This window comes from Cibotium barometz, chromosome 55 (assembly GCF_041138505.1).
Source record: "Cibotium barometz isolate CiBa-2024 chromosome 55, ASM4113850v1, whole genome shotgun sequence".
NCBI classification, from domain to species: domain Eukaryota; kingdom Viridiplantae; phylum Streptophyta; class Polypodiopsida; order Cyatheales; family Cibotiaceae; genus Cibotium; species Cibotium barometz.
In genome coordinates, this window is record NC_141100.1 from 40929125 (window position 1) to 40951477 (window position 22353).

The window sequence follows — 22353 nt, forward strand, 5'->3', positions numbered from 1 at the left end:
GCAGGAAAATCAATAGCGCAAGCTCACCCGTCTAAAGCAACCAAATTTAAGAGATTGGCTTTGCAATCTTCCATTCTAATGTGGATGAGCATTGCACCGACACTTGCCTACTTGAACCGGGTATTTTCCAGGTTGAGTTTGACTCCCCTGAAGCTGCCACACATTTTAGAGAATACCATTGGGACCCACGAAAATCTTCATCGGTTCCATCTTGGTTTTGCCCCAGTGGTTGAGAACCACTGCATGAATGCCATATGATTCACATTCTCGGGTCTGCCCAGAGCTTAATTCCGCTTACTTGCCTCTATTGGGGCTGCCTTATGGAGTGGTTCTGGAGGACCCCCCACCTTAGCTGCTCTAGTAGTCACCGTTGACTCTGATTAGATTCCTAGAGTCAGGGTGCTCGTTTAGGACTCTTATATTATAGAGGACCTACTGGCATGATCAACATTTGTACAGTAGTACCTTTTTATAGGAATATTTGTCGTACACCGTGACCCCACTGTAAGCCCTCAGTCAAGGGACAGTCAAGCAGGTTCTGAGCTCTTGAGAATAATGATGGAGCAAATAAATTCTCTAAAGATGCAGCTTGCCGCAGAAAAACAGAAGCCCAAAGAAGGCATCTCCGATCTGACACAGATCCTCTTCACCATGGAGGAACAAAGAAGAAAAGACGAAGATAGACGTGAAGAAGCAAAAAGAGAAGACAAAGAAAGACGTGAAGAAGCAAAAAGAAAAGACAAAGAAAGACATGAAGAAGCAAAAAGAAAAGAAGAACAACAAAAAGAACTGAGACGTGCGGAGAAACAACGAGATAAGGAAGTCACACGCAAATATGAGGAAGACCAGCGTCGTCGAGAAATCGTCGACCAAGAGTTTCGTCAAAGAATCGACTGGAGCTATGCAAATCCAGCATCAATAGACAATGGCACATATTCTGGCATCCCTCCCCCCAGCCGGCTCCGAATTCCTCATCCTCCACCGCCCCTACCATCACCATCATACGAACCTCTCCAAATTTTAGTAAGTATGATGGTAAGTGTGATCATGCTGCTGTTACTCAATTTATTCATCAATTTAAAGCACGCTTTCCTTTAGCTAAAATCCAAAATCCACAAGACAGTCCATGTGGCAGCGCCCCAACTACTTGGTGGCAGCATTGGTCACAACTTCACACAGACCCCATCACAAGCCAATTCCAATTTTATTGGACTACCTTTGTGGCTAACCTCAAAGCCCGTTTTCTTCCACCAGAGTACATGACCAATCTTGAGGACGAGTTTTACAAACTCACTCAGGGATTCCAACAAGGTCATTACAGTTAGGAATTTTGAGCCTCAAACTTATGCACGGGCATTGACCCTCGCTCAGAATCAAGAACTGATGCTGAACAAAGGTAAGCCCAAGCAGGTACAGTCTATCCCTAAGCCCCAACAGCACAATCATCTACCCACGGTAAGGGAACTCAGAACAAAAAGACCAAAAGGACCAAAAGAAAAACTCTCAGGGTAAATCGGGCAATAAGAAGGATTCTACACCCAAGAAAACTACTGAGGAAAAAGCTAAGGAGGGCACGAGGTTATCTCCAGCCAGATGAACAAACAAACACGGTACAAAACAGAGAACCGTTGTTTCTTCTTTCACACTCTAGGACATGGAAAGAAGGATTGCACTAAGTTCCAAGCTGAAAAGTTTGCTTAAGGCATCCACTTCCATAGTAGCAACCGTAGCAACCCCATCCACACCTTCACCATCAGCCTCTAATGCCATTCAACTTTTGCCCGCTTTGAATTCAGTGCCACCAGTGGTATTTGATGATAAGCAAGAGGGTGATGAGGCTGAGGGACAGACAAGGGGACAGCAGTTCATTGTCCTCCGCAGTTGGCAAACAAGATGAGTTGTACCTTGGTTCCTTATCATCTAGATGTGGACGGGTTCACCCCTAGTCTAAGTACACACATTTCTCATAAAGCTCAGCAGTTTGAGTTTCAAGTTCAAAGGGCCACATTCGATCAAGATTTCATTGTCTCCCCTGTTTTAGGGTGTGACATGATCCTCGGGATACAGTGGTTTAGACAGTATGCACCCATTCCTGATTGGAGGCAGGACACTTTCACTATCGTTGAAGGTTTTCCTAAGCCTATCATGATTCGCAAGGAACAATCGGAGCATTCCTAGAATTCCACTCATTTCCCACATTCAGGCCCAACGAGACATCAAAAAAGGAGCATCTACTCTCAGTCTAATGCAGTTCAGCTATCACCCACAGTGGAGGAGCGGATGATTGCTCTTTTGTCTCAATACAACAACATTATGCTGCGCGAGGACCTCTCACCCAATCTTCCACCCAGTAGACCTAAGGACCATCGCATAGAGTTGGTTCCTAATTCAAAATCTCCCTACTACCACCTTTGTAAGGCATTGGAGAGCGAGCTGGAGCAGTAGTTAGTCCAACTGCTCCGGTCAGGATTTATAAGACCGTCCTCCTCCCCTTTTGCCGCTCCCATTCTGTTTGTCCAAAAGAAGGATAAGTCCGCACGCTTACGTGTCGATGACAAGGTGCTCAATACGCTAATAGTTAAGAATAGATTCCCCATGCCCAGAATAGAGTACATCCTAGAACGACTCAATGGTGCAAAAATTTTCTCTAAGATAGATCTTAAGAGTGGCTACCATCAAGTTCAGATCTTTGAGACAGACATTCCAAAAACCGCCTTCAGGACCGAGCGCGGCCTCCATGATTTGTGGTGATGCCCTTTGGACTCACCAACGCACCAACGACATTCAACAAAATGATGTCTTGAACTAGATGTCAGAAATGTCCAAAAAACTTCGAGTCTCACTAACTATATCATACAACCTCAAAAGCTACTCAACAAACTATTGCGCCAATTCAATTGTCTTCACTATCACTTTTGTAGGTAAAAATCATGCCATCTTCATCAATCTATCTACCACCACTATCGCGTGCACCCCGCACTTGGATGCCACGTGGCCATATCTGTACAATAGGTACAAGAACTCGCGTGGTAATTGGCCCCTTGTGAGCCCCGGTCTAGGACAAGTAAGCCAGGGATACACGTTAGAGTCCAAAAACCAACTGGCGACTAGACTTGAACTCTTATGCTTTACCACTTTTAGGTAGGCGACTCCAATTTACAAGAACTTATTGGCAGCATATTGCCAATATAAATGCCTCAATTCCAAAGAGTGTTGGGTTCTTTAGAAAGCTTTGTATGGAGGCCAAAATTCTGTATCTACCATAGTCTCAAAGTCACAGAGCATATACCCAGGTAGAAATCTGAGTTGGTGGAAATAGAAAGCTACCACATCCTCATTTGGGTCTTCGTTGAGATCATATAGTAACTGCTTTTTGCCCCATTTTGTGCTTGTTTGTGGAACATCCAAAAGTGTTATAATGAGTTGGATAAATCTAACTGTTGCCACAAAAGCAAGATCAGGTAGCTACCTCCATGGCATGTATATCTGTGAAGGTTGACGGGTGGAACCAAGGGTAGTTAAAGATACAATGGGGATTCTTGCCATGTTTAGCTTTGAAGACTTCCCTAGTCCACCGTCCAAGGTATGGCATGAAGCAAGGATTGACACGAAGGTTCCTTGGTGAGTTATAATAGGCATAGGCATAGTGATCCAACTGCAAGTACTTTTGTCTCCATTCCGGTTGAGTGCCTTCCCATCCTGTTGGCCGTGTACGAGTCCCGTACATGGTCAAGGTCAGGTGTGCATGTCCCGCACATGGAAGTAGTGCACACGGAACCTGATTCACCTTCTGGAATGATGTATCGGGCTATGCCTGGGACAGCAGATCTAGGAGTCAGGTCCTTTGTTGCATACAAGTGGGCATCTAGGTGAAGGGGCAGCTCTATGGGCCAACCCATAAGGCTTTAAGACCTTGCCTAGAAGGTGAGCAGCCCTTAGAGCTGCTAGCCTAGGGCCCATGGAGGCCCCCATGCCCAAGCAACCAGCCCATAGGAGGGCTAGGCAGCAAGTCAGCAAGCCTGAGGGGCACGCAACCCCAGTCAGCCAGCCAGCTTCACACAAAGTCGGCCAGCATCAGGCCAGTTAGCCACCCATGAGCCACACGTGTGAAAAGACACCTGCTTTATTGGTGTTTATTCAAGTCGTGGAGTAGCAGAAACAGGCCGACAGGTATTGGAGCAAACTAACCAGCATGTTGGTGTACTATATAAGCAATATGCAGTCTAGGGTGTTAATCATCTCATTCGTCTACAAGTGCTAGAGTCTCCAAGCCAAGACAGCCAAGGGATTGCTCTTGCAAGGTGGTTGAAGTAGGTCAAGGGCAAAGGTGACATTCAGCCAAGATCATCTCAATAGAAGATCACTTCAGTCCGGGTATCTCCAGCCCAAATCAATCTTTTCTACACATTCAATAAAGCAAATACACCATCCTTGGTGGGGGCGCTTGCAGGGTATTTGGGACCCAATCCTGTGTACTTGAGTCTTGTCTTCTCTCTCTCTCTCTCTCTCTCTCTCTCTCTCTCTCTCTCTCTCTCTCTCGTGGGGGATCACCCAATTTCCAGTTGTGTTCACACCAATGCACGCTTGACTAGAGGTTTCCACAAATGGGTCCAACACCAGCAATTGGACAGATCGCAAACGATCAGAGTTCACAGTTTCAGCAGGCGACAATCCAGATCTTCTTGATTTCTTGATGAAATCGCCTAGGATTTGAACCAAGGCATGCATGAAGTATGAATTGAAAGATTTATTGCACAATTTTACCAGACTTTCCTGCTGCTGCTGCTCCTTGAATTTCACTGATTTGGGTTGATTTTGAGCTTCTTGTTGAGCCTAGTACAGTTGCTTGTGATGTTGGCAAGAGGTGTGAAGGCTTTGCTTCAAGTAGAATGATCCAGAATCACAAATCTGAGCTGATTAGCAGAAGGGGAAGAATGAGGATTGAATTGCAGCCAGTGATTTTTGTGAGTGATTGGACTAGGGAGTTGGAACCTGGCTCTGATACCACCATGTTAGCTAAAAGAGATTTGAGGGCTAAAGCAAGAGAAAGAGCAACATAATTATGTTGGATCAAAGAGATACATAAGCTTGATTAGAGACATGATTAGCACACATGCACTGGTTAGAGAAGTGATTAAGGAGCTTAATGGAACTCGAGTATCATTAGAGGAGTAAATCAAGTGTATTTCTTCATTAGAGAGTGCCTCTTATATAGGCTAAATACAAGCATTAAAAATACATCATTGATGAAGTCATATACCTCCTCAATCATCTCCTACATTCTCTCCCCTGAATCTAGGCCCAAAAGCCAAGCCACCATACTCATTCAATGCTCCTCACTCCTGGTACAACTCGTGGATTCCTTGCGTGAATCCATGGACCAGTAAAGATATAAATGCTCGATGTTACATAGAATTTTGACCTTAGACCATTTGACCCTTACATACATAACTAACTAGGGATATTTGGTGAACATTACCAACAAATCTCCCCTCAACAAATATCCCATTACCTAGTGGTCAATTACCTAGGTACCACACTATGGATGTAAAAGTAGTTTTATTTAGACCAGTGTAGAGTAGACAACTTTGTTCACAGAAAAGCTGTTTTTGTGGATCCAGACACATGACAGGTTACACGAGTCTAAGCAAGCAGTTAGATCCAGATCCAGTTCTCCCCCTAGTCTATAAAGAGACAAAAGAAGCCAAGGGAGAAAATCCTAGTCTTGACTAGTTAACTGGATAGCCAAGCTTCAAGACTTACTTCAACCATTCTATCCAAATCTTCTCACATGAGCTCATTTCAATAGTTTCTTTGCCAAGTTCCCTTGCTGATGCTGAGAGCTCCAATGAAATGTACTCCCACTCCAATGAGGGAACTTTCTAGGGCAATGGGGCCATTCTTGAGAGGTTGCAGGATTTTGATGTCATGAGTAGCCATCTAAGTGCCACCTGAGATCATCCTCTCAAAGCTTGGAGCCTTATCCCTTGAGGTTGATACGAGCTTTCAAACCGTCACTTATCTTCACACAGTTTGGTTTGTCTACCCAGAATTGCAATGTGCTTATTTGGCAAGCACCAGGACAAAGGCATTACAAGACCACTCCTCAGGCATTCAGATGGACAAACGACATGCTTTCGACCATAAAGAAACTGTTAGGGGGCTGGGGCTGATGAAAGCCAGTATCACCCAAGTGTGTATCCACATTTCAGTAGAGCTTAATCAGCACTCACTTTTGCAAGGTGGTACACTAGAGTATAGCCATCGCATCAGCTCGTTGCAAAATCCGGTCTCTTACTTTTCGGGGGGCAATTGCTTGCCAAATCACAAGGCCTAATGAGAAGACTAATAAAAATTACAGGAGCCAGCGTCTTACGTGTGTGTGTTTGTTGATGGGTATACTCCCGCACCGCCTCCACGAAGGTGATGACTTGTTGATGAGTATTGTCGCTGCCTCTGCCTCAGGCCCTGCCCCCCGCTCTCTCTCTCTCTCTCTCTCTCTCGTTCTCAATCTCTCACCCCCCTTGCGTGTCTGTGTGCGTAGGGGACGTGAAAGAAAGCCAGCGCCTCGTTGTAGTTCTCGAACACGTTTATTAATAGAGAGAGAGAGAGGGAGACGTTGGGCCCCGCTTTCAAAAAGCGATTATTTCCTCGCTTATTTCGGCGGTCCCTCTCTGCTCTGCCGTTTTGTGCTTGGCTTCTTTCATCCTTACACGTCTCGCTCTCTCTTTCTACTATATACAAAATAATTATATATATTATTATATGTGGGTGGTGTATGTATTTTATTTGGTAAAGCCGTTGATCTATTCTCCTTTCCTTGTACTTATTGGTCTTCTTCTTCTTCTTTTTTTGAGATCTCTTTTTCCCGCGCAGGTTTGGTTCTCTTTTTGACTTTGCATGTCGTACTATGGAATCTTACCAACTCCACGTGCTCTGCTCCCTATCATCATACTGATTCGTGAGTCACTTTTGCCCACCTTTTCCACCCATCTCTAATCTCAAATTTGAGCCCTTCACTCAATCTCTAAGGCATCGTATCCCTCTACGCAGTATATTTTTTCGTCGAAGATGCTTATATCCCATGGTATCTCGATTTTGAAATCAAAAACTTCCATTTTCCCTTTCATACAAGCACAGAACAATACGTAAAGCACTAGGACATGCAGCCATGGGGGTGGGTGCCAACACATACTAGTACCACACTTATCAAGAAAATTCTGAGAATTTGAAATTTCCAAGGCCAAAATGTGCTCGTCGTCAGTGATGTGATGACCTAGAAACATGTTCCCCTTCTAGCATTGTTGCAAACCAATACTCCCCTCACACTAGGCCTCCTTCCCACTTTTCCCCATGGCAAGATGCAACCAAGCATTTATGCTTAAAATTGGGAGGATTAGATCACAAGAGCATTGGGAAGAAGTAGAGCCATATATTGCCAATTTTGGCTTCTATCATAGGCTTACAACATTTTCAAGTGGGTGTCGCACAACCAGTCCACACAACTAGCACGTGCACCTATATGAATGAAGTTCATATACTTCCCTCTCCTCAAAGCATTTGTTTAAAAATTTAGTTTGATATAGTAAGACGATGTTGATGGAGCTCCTCATACAATTTCTACATGGCTCCCATTTAGTTTGGATCGTGTGCCTACTCCAAACTTATGAGCTATTAACCTTCATCATCTCTATTATAGTTGCATAATTACAACTTTTGCTTGAGCCCTTTTTTTCTCATGTATCATTTGAATTGTTTAAAATGGCCAATGGATTAGCATTGGTCATGCCCTCCGTGGTTCGGAATGTCCATCTTTTTCATCTTCAAATTCCACCTCCTATGGATTGGGTGTAGGTATCCCTTTCTCCTTTAAAGAGAGAGCTCACAATCTACATCTAGTGGTTTGTTTGTTGGGCAATGATCTCCTCATTGTTGGAATAAAGTAGAAGGAGCCTCCACCTCTAACTCATGAAGGGGTTGTTTATAATCTACACCTAGTGGTGTGTTTGTTGGGCAGTGATCTCCTCACTGTTGGATAAAGTAGAAGGAACCCTCCTCCTTGTCAAAATATTGAACATGGATCCTCTAGCATGCATGTCTATGTGTCTATGGTATGCTTAACCCTAATTATTATGATTAAAGAACACTAACCCTGTGGTGGGTGTAGCCTAATTAACAACATAATGATGATCCTAATGACTTGATCAAACTTGACTCAAGCACAATCATGTTACAAGATGGAGACTTATACTCATAGAGAGGCTTGAGAGCTACTTGTCTTCATTGCTTGAAAATGACCCTTTTTATATGAGGAGAGTACACCTCTTACAAATGTGCTCATGTGGGATAATATCCAAGTGTGATGTGGATGTATACTATGATCCTAGTCTTCTACTCATACCTTACTACCAATGGCACCACAAATTTCAACACCCCCCCTTGGTGCCATGATGTATAAGCTACCGCAAGGTGGTTGGATGTGAATTATAAAAGATGCATCACTTTGCCTTAGTGCAACATGCTACTCAAGGTGGTCAAGTGTGGTATTACAAGGTGTCATCACCACCCCTAATACATAAATTTCTACTCTCATGTGGTCATATGTGATAAGAAAAACACAATAGAAAGGACTAGGGATACTCATCGATGACCTTTACAATCATGGACTAAGGTGGTGAGGCTTGTGGATATAGCTTTGGCTATGCTCATCAGGGATCTTCTCTTTTCTTGATGAAGCCTCCATGAAGTTGGCCTTCTAGTTCTTCAGTTTGCATTCCTCCTCATTGTGCCGCCCGAGTTTGTTGCAGTGTCCACATTTGGGCTTGTGTTTGAGTCTGTATTCTCTTTTAAAGTACCCTTTCCTTCCACAGTGGCAACATTCTTTTATGCCCTTGTTAGTGTAGAATGCTTGTTCCCTTGATGTACTTTGTTTTCTAGTCTTTAACCGCTTATCCTCTTCAAGTATGGATGAAATACAACCCTCAAATGTTGGTTCAAGTAAATTCTCTAGAGTGGTCACTAGTGCACCATATTCCTCTGGCATGCTTTTTATAAGTATGGCAAGTGCATCCTTTTCACCTATATTTGCATCAATGCCATCTATTTTTATAAGTATGGCATATTTGCATCAATGCCATCTAACTGGGTCATGATACTTTTCGTTTTGCTTATGAATTGTGCTAGTGACTCATGAAGTTCCATATTTAAACCATAAAATTCTATTTTTCAAATGGATTTCTTGATTTCAAGCCTTGGAAATAAATATTAAATTTAACTTATCCCATGCTTGTTCTGCCGCCGTGGTTTTGGAATCAATGTGATGAATAAGGTTAGTGCCCAAGTGCAATCTAATTAATGATTGTGCATGTTCATCTTTTTTAGTCCAATCCTCAGTTGGATTAGTGAGTGCATTTTTCTTAATTAATTTTCATAGCTTCTTATACATGAGAAGATACTTCCTTGTGTGGCCCAGGTATGAAATCCTTCCCCAAAGAACTTCTCAACATTTGTGATGTTTGTTGCCATTTTTGCAAAGGTCTTACCAACTAAGCTGATTGTGCTTCAGTTTGGGAGTGTCTAATTGCATATAAGAGTGGCAATTTGAATGTTATTGCAAGTAGTTATCTCATCCCAAAACCCAACCAAATGACAAATGATCAATGTTGATGCTTGTAGAAAGCTAATATACCTGAAAGATTTTAATTTTACTCTCAATTGAACCCCATTTAGACTAATCACCACTTAATAGTTGTGTTTAGTGAGAAAAGAGGATAATTAGCATGACTAGAATTTAGAGGACTCCATTAAGCTCATGGAAAGGAATCTTTGATGGTGGTTTTTGCATAAATCTCTTAGCCTCGATGGGGTGTAAGGGTTTGAGTAGAGATAAGTAGCTCAAACAATCCTAAACCATGTGTATTGGTCAAAAAACATGCAATTGTATTTTCCCTTCTAGCGCCGTGAAATGTGGATGGAATAGGGTGAAACTTTGGCTGGAGTTAGCTCATATCATTGCTAAGGCACCCCTAAAGGGGCTCAGCTTAACAGTGCACACAGAGCAAATGGCGCAAAAAACCAATCACATCAGACTAGCACAAAAATCGAGCAGATGGTGATGAAATAGCTTAATTCCTCTGGTGAAGATTAACGCCTAGGATTTGTGAAGGTGTCCCTTGAATGACTTGAACAATGGTTGTAAGAATAGAGAGAATAGATCTCTTTAAATTTCGTCCACACAAGGAGGTGTGTGGATAAGCTTGGGATTGGCTTGATTAGCGCAAAAATCGAGCAGATGGTGACAAAATAACTTAATTCCTCTAGTGAAGATTAACGCCTAGGATTGGTGAAGGTCTCCCTTGAATGACTTGAACAATGGTTGTAAGAAAAGAGCGAATAGAGCTCTTCAAATTTGGTCCACACAAGGGGGTTTGTGGATAAGCTTGGGTTTGGCTTGATTAGCACAAAAATCAAGCAGATGGTGACGAAATAGCTTAATTCCTCTAGTGAAGATTAACACCTAGGATTGGTGAAGGTGTCCCTTGAATGACTTGAACAATGGTTGTAAGAATAGAGAGAATAGAGCTCTTCGAATTTGGTCCATACAAGGAGGTGTGTGGATAAGCTTGGGGTTGGCTTGATTAGCACAAAAATCGAGCAGATGGTGACAAAATAGCTTAATTCCTCTGGTGAAGATTAACGCCTAGGATTGGTGAAGGTGTCCCTTGAATGACTTGAACAATGGTTGTAAGAATAGAGAGAACATATCTCTTCAAATATAGCTCTTCAAATTTGGTCCACACAAGAAAGTGTATGGATAAGCTTGGGGTTGATTAGCTTAATGAGCTTGATTAAAACTAAAAAACTAAAAAATTATTAGAGAGGGCTAAAGCTAAGCTAGTGGAGAGGAGTGGATCTGATACCATGTCAAAAGATTGAACATAATGATGATCCTAATGACTTAACAAGCTGTAGCTCTGCCCTTCAGGGCAATCCTAGGAGGGACTCATCTACCCTTCAGGACTCAACCAACTATCGATAGGACAGACCAAGGGGGAAGTTGGCTTGCTGTTGCCTTTTTGTTTGAAAATGTCAAAAAGGCGGAAGAAAAAAAAGCAGTTTTCAAATCTTTCCAATTAAAAGAAACGGGGGGCCTTTTCTCACCAATTCCTATGACCTTTAGGGATGGGTCAAGCTTGACTCAAGCACAATTAGGTTACACAGATGGAAACTTGTACTCAAAGAGAGGCTTGAGAGGTACTTGTCTTCATTACTTGAAAATGACCCTTTTTATATGAGGATGGTACACCTCTTACAAATGTGCTCATGTGGGATAATGTCCAAGTGTGATGCAATTGCATGCTCCTAATCTTGGTCCTCTACTCATACCTTGCTCTCAATGGCACCATAAATTTTGACACTCCTCTAACTCATGAAGAGGTTGTTTAAGGAACACCACATCATAGCTCACCCACGATCTTTTTCACCTTGGTATCATAGAGTCTATGCCCTTTGACTCCATACATGTATATCATAGCCCAAAAAGATGCATTTGCTGCTTTTTGGATACATATGGTTTTTACCAAAGTGGGCTTCTTAATAAGGAGTTGTCCCCTTTACTACTTTAGTGTAATTCCTATTGACAATGTGCACCATAGTAATAATTTCCTTGACCTAAAAGGTATTTGGCAACCCTTTCTATTTAAGCATACTTCTAGCCATCTCGGCCACTATTTTATCAATGACATTCTACTTTGGAGTATGAGCAATGGTGGTAACCCTTAATCCCCACTCCTTACAGTAGGTTGTGAATTCCATCAAAGTAAATTTTCCATCCCAAGCAATCCAAAACTTCTTTAACTTCTTAATTGTCTTTATTTTTACCATTGATAGCCATATCTTGAATTTACCAAAAGCCTTAGTCTTATACATCAAATAATATGCCCATAACTTCCTATTGTAGTCAAAGTAAATTTTCCATCCCAATCAATCCAAAACTTCTTCAACTTCTTAATTGTCTTGATTTTTACCATTGATAGCCATATCTTGAATTTACCAAAAGCCTTAGTCTTATACATCAAATAATATGCCCATAACGTCCTATTGTAGTCAACAATAGGAATTAAGAAAACCACCCAGTGTAATGGTTAGTTTTTTTCCACAAAGGTAATCATTAAAGAGGAGACTTTGTTCTAAAGGTGATCTCTTGTGAAAATGGTTGTTAACATTGCTTGCCTACTATCATACAAGCCTCACATATGTCTAGCATCTTCACAATTCCATATTTCTATATGTCTTTCAAGAATGTAGCTTAGGTGTCCAAATCTCTCATGCTATAGCTTACTAGTGTGTGCCCACATCGGCTCAAGAAGAAGCAAAAGCTAACAATCTATAAAGGTTATTACATCTCATTGGTCTTCCAAAGGCATTGTCATTGGCATCCAAGATGACCATACCATCTTGATCATAGTGTACCCTCAAATCATGATTTCATGATGGGCACAACAAAGATCAAGTTTCTCTTGATGTCTAGTGTATAGAAAACATCCAAAAGCTTTCTAGTAACATAATTATATGAAACAAAAGAAATTGTACATGTGCCCTTGGCTAAACATTTCGCATCGTTCTTGATCACTACTATGATGACATCTTCTACTGGCTATAGAGATGTATACTAATACTTCTGAAATTGTACTGTGCCCTTGGCTTTATAAACATTTGGAGTTTTCGATGACTATTGTGATTCTTTTTTTGTTCCTTGGATAAGGTTTATAGAGATGTATACTAATACTTTTGAAATTGTATCGTGCCCTTGGCTAAACATTTGGCATTCTCAGTCACTATTGTGATTCTTTTTTTTTCCCTTGGATATGGTATATTTTTTGGAAATTGTTTGAATCTCCATATTTCCTTCACGTTTCAGTGGTAATGGTATGGGAGCTTCGTTATGCTCATGGGAACTAGAGAATGTTGAAAGTATTTTTCTTGTCCTAGAAGTTGGATAAATATATATGCACATTTATAGATGTATATATAAATGTGCATATATATGTGTGTGTGTGTGTGTGTATATATGCATGTATATATGTGTGTGCATATGTATGTATATATATACATGCACACACACACACATATAAAATCATAGATACATATATATGTGTTTATACATACATATATATACATAGATACGTATGTGCATACATTATATACTTAGATACGTATGTACACACACACACATGTGCGTGCGTGCGTGTGTGTGACCCCCATTCTATTAGAATAACTATAATAGAAGACTAAGGGTAGAGAGACTCACTCAAGGCCTCCATACATCAATGTCCTATTATTCAAAATCCAATAGCTTTTTTCACTTAACTGTTTGGAAAGGACCTTATGATAGGAATTGAGTACGATTCCTCCAAGTAAGAATGGCCACTTCATAATTCTCACAAATAAGAGGCATCGACGACATCCTCACACATTCACATGATGTCTTATTCCTTGGTTATAAGAAGGATGATTCTATCTTACTCTGCTAAAATCCTACCTTCTACTCCTAAATTCCTTATTTTGAACCAATTTCTCTAAGTTTATAAACATGTTTGATCATTGGTTTAAGAAAGAACCCACAACTTGGGTCCACCCTACTACCCATTGTTCAATATGTTCAACTCCTACCAAATCCGTTGACTAAGCCTAGCCCCATCTAACCCAATGGGTTAGCCTCCACCCAACTACTTAGTCCTTGGATTTGATGATTATGCACACACCCATAATTGAATTTTTCATTTCACTTTCACTCACGCACACTCATGCACAATTTAATTTTACACTCAAAATATCATAATCATTTGTAAAAACATACCTTTACAAAAAAGATATTCTAAGGTTAGGAATGGTTTTGGATTGGAAAAGGGATTTATCCAAAAATCCTATCCAAGGATAAAAAGCATAAAACTGTGCATTTGGTTTTCAAAGGTTAAAGGAAGGCAAATTTAAAAAGCAGAAAACTATGCATCTTTGTAATATCATAATCATTTGTAAAAACATACCTTTACAAAAAAGATATTCTAAGGTTAGGAATGGTTTTGGATTGGAAAAGGGATTTATCCAAAAATCCTATCCAAGGATAAAAAGCATAAAACTGTGCATTTGGTTTTCAAAGGTTAAAGGAAGGCAAATTTAAAAAGCAGAAAACTATGCATCTTTGATTTTCAAAGGTTAAAGTAAATTTATTAAATGGAAAGCCCAAGATTCAGTTCTAAGTCTATGGGTTTGATTAATCCTATTTATTGTTATTAGAAAAAATATATAAATAGAGAAATAAAAGGTAATCATGAGTAAAATTCAAATTTGAATTTGCATGAAGGACACGAGTACAAACTGTAGAAGATTTATGCAAAAATTTAAATAATAGATTTGAGTAACCTTATGTAGAGGTGAAATTCGAGTATTTAGCTAGTAAGTGGGGTTGAAGGAAAGCTCAAGCACCAAGAGAAATCCATGAATTTTTCTATTTCAAAAACTGTAGTACTTACTAAGAGAAGGACCACTGCACTTGATTGAGTACTCTTAGTACTTAATAGAGGACACAAGGATGATGATGATGATTACCAACAACTCCCATACTCTCCAAAAAATAGGCATGGAGAAAAAGAGGGTGGAAGGGCATATTTATAAACCTAAGGCCTATGCTTTTCCTAAAAGCTTGGGACATGCATATATTTGAGGACACAAGGATGATGATGTGATGATGATTACAAACAACTCCCATACTGTCCAAAAAATAGGCATGGAGAAAAAGAGGGTGGAAGGGCATATTTATAAGCCCCCCTATGCTTTGCCTTGGGACATGCATATATTTTTAGCATCCTTTTTATCTAATTCTTGGAGAGCCAAACACTATCTATAATTACCTTCCTTTTTCCATTTTTCATCCTTATCCTAATTATTTTAGCGGCCCCTTTATTTTTGGCAAAAATAGGGCCAATAATGTGATGTAATCTCTTTGCTCTTTACTACATGATTATGATGGCTAATCTTACAAATATTACATATGGCTATGATGTTTCTTTACAATTCTCTTCCATGGTCATTTTCTTAACATTTCATGGTTGTTCCACTCTTTACATTACCCCCCATTGTGCAACCTTATAAACGACGGTATTCATCACATACACCTTACGGTAATTTCTAAAACATTGGGATAACCACTTGATCAATTAAGTACTCCTCTTGTATGTCCATAATCCAATATTTGTATACCTCCAAAATGGAAGAGCGAGTACATTCCCATCATATACATGAAAGAGCATTGGTGGCCACCACCAGATTATCTTTACCCAACATGTAAGATATCTCAAAATCAAAACTTTGAAGTGTGGCTAACCATCTCTTTTGCTTGGGAGAAAGATTGGGTTATGACATGAAGTACTTGAGTACCCTATGATCACTTCTCACCTTAAATGACTCCCATAGTTGTAGTGATGCCACTTCTTAAATGGATGTATGATTGGCCAACATCTCTTACTCATACACATGCAAACACCTTCCTTGTCAGAGAGCTTCCTACTTTCATATGCAATCACACCATGCTCTTAGTACAAAATAGCCCCAATACCATTATCACATACATCCACCCTTATGGTAAAAGGTAAGGAAAAATTAGGGCATACCAAGATAGGGGCTGAGGTAAGGATTTCCTTGAGTTCTTGGAAGGTCTTCTCTGCTATTTTATCCCAAAAGAAGACCCCTTTCTTGAGTTTGTTCGATGAGTGGAGCGGTAATAGATGCATAGTACTCAATGAACCTTCTATAAAAGGAAGAAAGCCCCAAGAATCCCCTTAATTAAGTAGTGTTGGTTGGACTAGGCCAAACCTTGACTCACAACGTGTCCCAAATACTCCACCTCCTCCTCTATAAAAAATAATTTACTCTCTTTTGGCATACAACTTATGCTCCTTCAAGGCATCCAATACTTGCCTCACATGCAACAAATGTTCCTTCTTGCTCTTACTACTACAGATGAGAATGTCATCAAACACCAACACCCATTTGTAGAGGAAGGGATGAAGCGCCTCTTATTCATGAGTGCTTGGAATGTGGCGAGAGCATTTAACAATCTGAAGGGCATAACCATGAAATGAAATAGCCCTCTTTTGATACAAAAATATGTCTTGCAAAAATATGTCTTGAACTTATCTCCTTCCCTCATTCTTATTTAGTGATACCCAGATTTGAGATCTATCTTGGAGAAGAACTTGGCTCCCTTGAGCTCATCAAATCTAGGTATAGGATAACAATTTTTTATGGCAACCGTGTTAAGATCCCTATATGTGCCATCCTTCTTCTTGACTAGCAAAACGGGAGAGGTGAATGGAGATTTACTTAGATGTACAAACGCCATCTCCATGAGTTCTTCGACTTGCTCGGCAACTTCCTCTCTCTTAAACCTAGAGATCCTATAGGGTGGTTTATTGACTATTTTATCATTTGGCTCAAGATCAATTTCATGATCGTCATCATCCCTCTTAGGTGCGGTAAACACTTGGGGAGTTGAAATACATCCTCCAAAAGCTGAGCCATCTCTTTGTCAAGGGGTTGTCCACCCTGTTTTTAGCATCCTTGTTGATGAGTTGCAAAACATAGATAGAGCTCATTCTCTTTATTTCCCTCTTTAATTGCTTGGAAGTGATGAAGGAAAGCTTTGAAAATCCAATGCCATTGAGTGCTACAAGTTGTCCACCATGACTAAACTTCATGTACATGTGAGAGAAGTATAATGAAATTTCTCCCAAAGTACTCAACCAATCACATTCCAATATTACATTAGTAGGCCCCAATTCCAACATGATGGGGTTGGGTTGCATATAATATTGAGAAGTGAGGATTATGGAAGTAGAAGTGCTATACATGGTAGCAACTTCATTCTCCCCATTTTCCACTTGAACTCTTAATGCACGTCTGGGGATTATGAAAGTAGAAGGGCAATATGTGGTAGCAACTTCATTCTCCCCATTTGCCACTTGAACTCTAATGTATGTGGGAGCTCAATGGGTTGTAATCTCAAATTTTGGATGGATTTTGAATTAATAAAGCTATGTATACTCCCCAATTCCACCAAAATATGGGCCACCAATCCATTGATAGTACCATGTAACCTCAAAGTAGTGGCTCTCTTGCACCATGCATGCAATTCATGTGATATGGAACATATTTGGGTTGATTCACCACTCGGATCAAATGAAAATTCATGATCCTCCATAGAAGGAAACATTTCCACCACCTTATCATCATTGCAATCCACATAAGCACTCTACCACATCCATCATTTTCAGTAATGTTATCCTCTTCCATAACGATCATGCTCATATTAGCCTTCTTGCATTTACACACAACACATAACCCATTGCTCCTCAACTCTTGAATGTTTAAGCATCCAATTGTTTTGACTTGTTGGGAGTATATGTGGTGGGCTTCTTGTCATTGGGGAAGGGCTTCTTTGTGCCATCAATTTGAGCATGAAAGTTGCCTATCCTTGGTTGTCCCATACACCATTGGGAACTTGGGTACGGAAGAGGTTTATGTAGAAAACAATATCTTTCCATTATTTCATGTGGTAGTAAATGGCCTTTGGAAGCTTTTATTGGGTGGCTGAAATTTGTTAGGCTCATAAAGCTCAGTAAGCCTTATTGCTTCCTTCAAAGAGGGTGGTGTTTATGCTGATACATCTACCATGTGTGAACTTCAACTTCATATCTTCACTAAGTCCTTCCACATATATGAAAAAGCTTCATGAAGCACTTAATGTAATCTTTCACCATTCCACCCTTTTGTGTGAGCTTCCCATAAGCCTCCTTTTTAATATGTATGGGTTGATTTGCATTAGTATGCATAGGAATCATTTTGGCTTCACCCAAACCATTGCCATATGATTCATTGGATGTAAAATGTGGCCTCACATTCAAATGTGAAAGACCAGACTAAAATGAAACATTCTTTGGAGCTCCCCCCTGTGACTTCCTTGCATCCATCATAAACCATCTATATGGAGTGGCCTTCATGGTAGTCTCATGAGAGGCTTCCACCCATGGTTGCTTACCTTGCCTTTGAGTAGTTTGACCACCATCATGTGTAAGCATCTTGCTCTACATAGTGTCAAATTTTATTTTCATAGTAGCATTCATATTTTGAATGCTATGAGGACATCCAACTTGTCAACTAACATATGTATAAGCACTTCATTTTGGGAAGGTTTGGAGAAGGATTTGCCTCATGTGAAGACTTTTTGAGCACTTCATAAACATCATCATTAATGCCTCTTGAAGCTTGTGCCAATGTATCCTCATGCTCATCCATTGCAACCGTGTTGTCTTCCAAAGTATCTTGCTCTTGATCTTGCAATCCCTCATGCAACTCCATATCATCAATGGAGTGGGAAAGATTTTGTGGTCTTCCTTTGGGTTTGCTGGTCATAGAGAGGTTCGAATCAAGTATATATATGAGACTGTATGTGCGAGAGTTGTCATGTAGCACTTTTGCTTGTTGCCAATATCCCAGCCAAGCCTTCTCACCCCCTTGCCCTAAAATGTGTCTACACTAGTCCATGCCCAAAGCCTATATGTGCTAGTGGAAAAAAGATTTGTTACAAACCATCCCCTCCTAGAAGGATTTAGTCCTCGAAATTGAATAATGATTGTCCATAACAAACACATAACAATAGGCTATATAAAAAGCTAAAAATCACATCCAAAGCTAAATGTTAGTGTCATCATCAAAGGCGTATGGCCCCTCCTGGATCAAATGGAAAGGAATGTAGTGCAATGTTGATGATGAAGCTAACAATGCATCCTCTAGGTCGAATGTGAAACCAAGGAGTCATATGACCCCCAAGGTCAAATGGAAAGGATAAAAAACTCGCGTCAATTATGAAGTTAAACATACTACTTGGATTAAAGGAAAATATGAGCCATCCAAACACCAGAGCAATGATTGCCCATCCACCTAGGTTGAATGGAAGATGTAGGGAATCAAGGTCAATGATGAAGAAGCTAGTTGTGTCTCCACTAGGATCAAATGAATAGCCATGGCAAACATTGTGGATCTTGGATACCAATGTAGCAATAGCTCCTGGGTCAAAGGGAAAGTTCATAAGCCCGTCCTCATGACTAGGGTAAAAATCTCACATCCAAGCTATCCCCAAAAAGAAAGAATAACTCATGGTTGGAATGTTGAATAACTCATGGTTGGAATGTTGAATAACCTTGATGCAAAGGAATCATTGTGTAGATCAAGACCAAGACGTGCACCTAGATGGTATGTCTAGGGTATTCACCAAATGAGAGAACAACTCATGGCTAATAATCGTAATGCAAAGGAATCATTGCGTAGATCAAGACGAAGATGTGCACCTAGATAGTATGTCACATACTTATCTATCATACACCTCAAGTTGTATGTGATGCACCCAAAGATGAATTTCTCGAATCCAAAGAAAATAGGATCGTGTCGACAATCATCAAAGCCAAAGGAGCACATCTCATGGTCGGCATTGTGCAAGAATAAACGTGAATGGGTCTAGGCTTTTTGACACTAACTGCTAGTTTTATAGCTATAGCTTCCCTACAGTTAACGGCTCCCCTGCTGGATACCCTTTCCATGCATGGAAAATGAGTCCCAACATTTTTGGATCACGACCATTTGATCTTTGCACTATGGATCTTCGAAAATCTTCCTATACTTCTTTGTTATCTAACCCTATGTTTGTGGCTACATCCATGGATAAGAAATTCCCCTATGCTTTTGTTGTCAACTTTCTAAAATGGGTGGTGTATCTGCTTCTATCCTTGGCTTCTACATGGTGGCTATGGCCTTGGCTACCTCTATGAGCCATGGCAACCTATGCGTAATGATTGCCTCAACATTGGTGGTTCACCATTATACCATTGGTTAAGGGTATTGTGGTTAAGGTTGTCTGGTTGTGATTATTGTGGTTAAGGTTGTTTGGTTGTGATTATTGCATGAGATAGTATGCATTTACAATAGAGATTCTTCATTATTGAACTTGTTCTCTTTGTTAGGCATTGCCATATCCATGTAATGCTAGACCTTCTCCTTTGCAAGCACTAGGGTTTGGATTCATGTCTACCCTGTTACAAGGTCTTGACTTCTATCCGTCGCTGCCATGACCTTCCAATAATGTAATGTTAGGTTTTTCCTGTAGCACCTTTCTTTGGCTAAACCAATCCTTATTTTGGATTTTTCTTTCCACCAAACTGTTGCTGACTTTTGTATGGTCACCACCATGAGCTAGAGAAAGATGAAGGTGTAGGAGCGCGAGGAGCAGGGGAAAAGCTAAATGCAATAAACAATAAAAGATGAAGGCCATTCAACCCTAAGTTTAGGGTTTGAGAACCCCTTTTCACACATATTGGACCGCTTGATTTTAGAGACTTCTCTTCTTTCCTCTTCATACCTTAGCAATCATCTAGCAACATATCTTGTCTTTTGTCCATTCACACCAACCCTCCTCATTTCTAACCTTACCAAACCATCCCCACCTATATGAGAGATGGTGTTCACATACTTGGGGCACATGTTGTGTTTGAGTTGTTCACATGCTACATTGCTTTGGGTAGCTTGGAATTACATGATCTCATGGGGGTCAATATTTGATTAGTGATGTATCCATTAGCACATGCGGTTAGTGATACTTTGCATATGGAGTCATGGGATATAGATGAGCATAGGCATGAGTTTCTTATGCTAGATATATTAGGCTATTCTTGTAGGGCTTCAACATGTGGAGAGATTCACGATACCACTACTCCTAGTGCTCATAGTTTACCTCTGGCAGCATTTATGTAGACATAGCATATATATTTAAGTAGTCAGGCATTGAGCACGAGGGTAGTCATAACTTTATTGAGGTAAGATCTCATAGGAGACACATGATTATACATATGGAGCTAGAGAGTTTTACATTTGACTTAGACATTTTCTTAGATCCAATATTGATGGAGATAGTCCATACCCTATGAGGATTACTTCACTGACCTTGGAGATTTTAGGGTTAGTGACTTTGTGGATGATTTCACTTATCTCTCATGTGTGGATACATTATCAATCTTCTCAATGATGATGACGATTATGATGATCCTGTTGATCATGCATTTGCCTTCTTGGAGGATCACACACATTTAGAGGGATTTGCACTTGAGGATTTGGTGCATAGTTTGGATCATGCCCATACACACATTGATGTAGTGGATCATGCCTTTGATTGTTTGAGTGGTGCTATAGTGGTAATGGCATTGATTCACATTTGTTCTTACATGATGTTGAACATGAGATGTGCTCCTTTGGCTTCCATGATTGTTGACACAATCCTATTTTCTTTGGAGTAGGAAAATTCATCTTTACATGCATTATATGCCACTTGAGTATATGGTATACCATCTAGGTGCACGTCTTGGTCTTGATGTGCATGATGATTCTTTTGCATCAGAGTCATTTGACATTCTAGCCATGAGTTTTTCTTTCATTTGGTGGATACCCTGGATGTCAGATTTATACCCTCATCATGAGGATGAGCTTATGAGCTTTCCCTTTGACCTAGGAGCTATTACTACATTGGTCTATGGGATCCACATGTATGCCATGGCTATCCATTTAATCCTAGTGGAGACACGACTAACTTCGTCATCATCAACCTTGATTCCCCTCATCTTCCATTCGACCAAGTGGATGGGAAGACATTACTCTCAAGTTTGGATAGCTCGGATTTCACTTTGATCCAGGTAGTTGCATGGTTAGCTTCATATCAAAGAGTTTATTATCCTTTCCCTGGGGTTTATGCGACTCCTTGGTTTCATAATCGACCCAAAGGTTGCATTGTTAGCTTCATCATCAACGTTGCATTATATTCCTTTCCATTTGATCTAAGAGGAGTCATACGCCATTAATAAGACGACATTGACATTTGGATGTGATTTTTGGCTTTGTATATAATCTATTGTATGTGTTTATTATGCATGACCACCCTTTAATTTTGAGAACGAAATCATTATAGGAGGACTTCGTTTGTAATAAAGCTATTTCCCACCAGCACATGTACACATCAGGGTTGAGACATATAGGCCTTGGGCATGGGCTAGTGTGGACACATTTTAGGGTAAGTGGTTATATAAGCCACTTAGTAGATAGCTATTATACTTTTTAACCATTTTGACACATTAATTACTACCTTTATTGGAGCTTATGGCCCAAGTTTTCATGGTTGTGTCATGGCAAGTGCTACTCCCTATGATAAGTGGATCTATGATGGTACTCCCTTCATGAGTGCAATCCTCATCTCTATCC

At 40.3% G+C, this 22353-nt stretch overlaps 1 protein-coding gene across 1 annotated transcript in view; it reads right to left on the reverse strand.

The window, feature by feature from the left end:
* The window catches only part of LOC147607739 (uncharacterized), a 109834-nt gene extending 103077 nt beyond the window's left edge, over positions 1-6757 (reverse strand). The window contains exon 1 of the mRNA XM_086790207.1: positions 6377-6757. The gene's annotated coding sequence lies outside the window, so the exon portion shown is untranslated. The remainder of the gene's footprint in view (positions 1-6376) is intronic.
* Positions 6758-22353: the final 15596 nt, after the last annotated feature.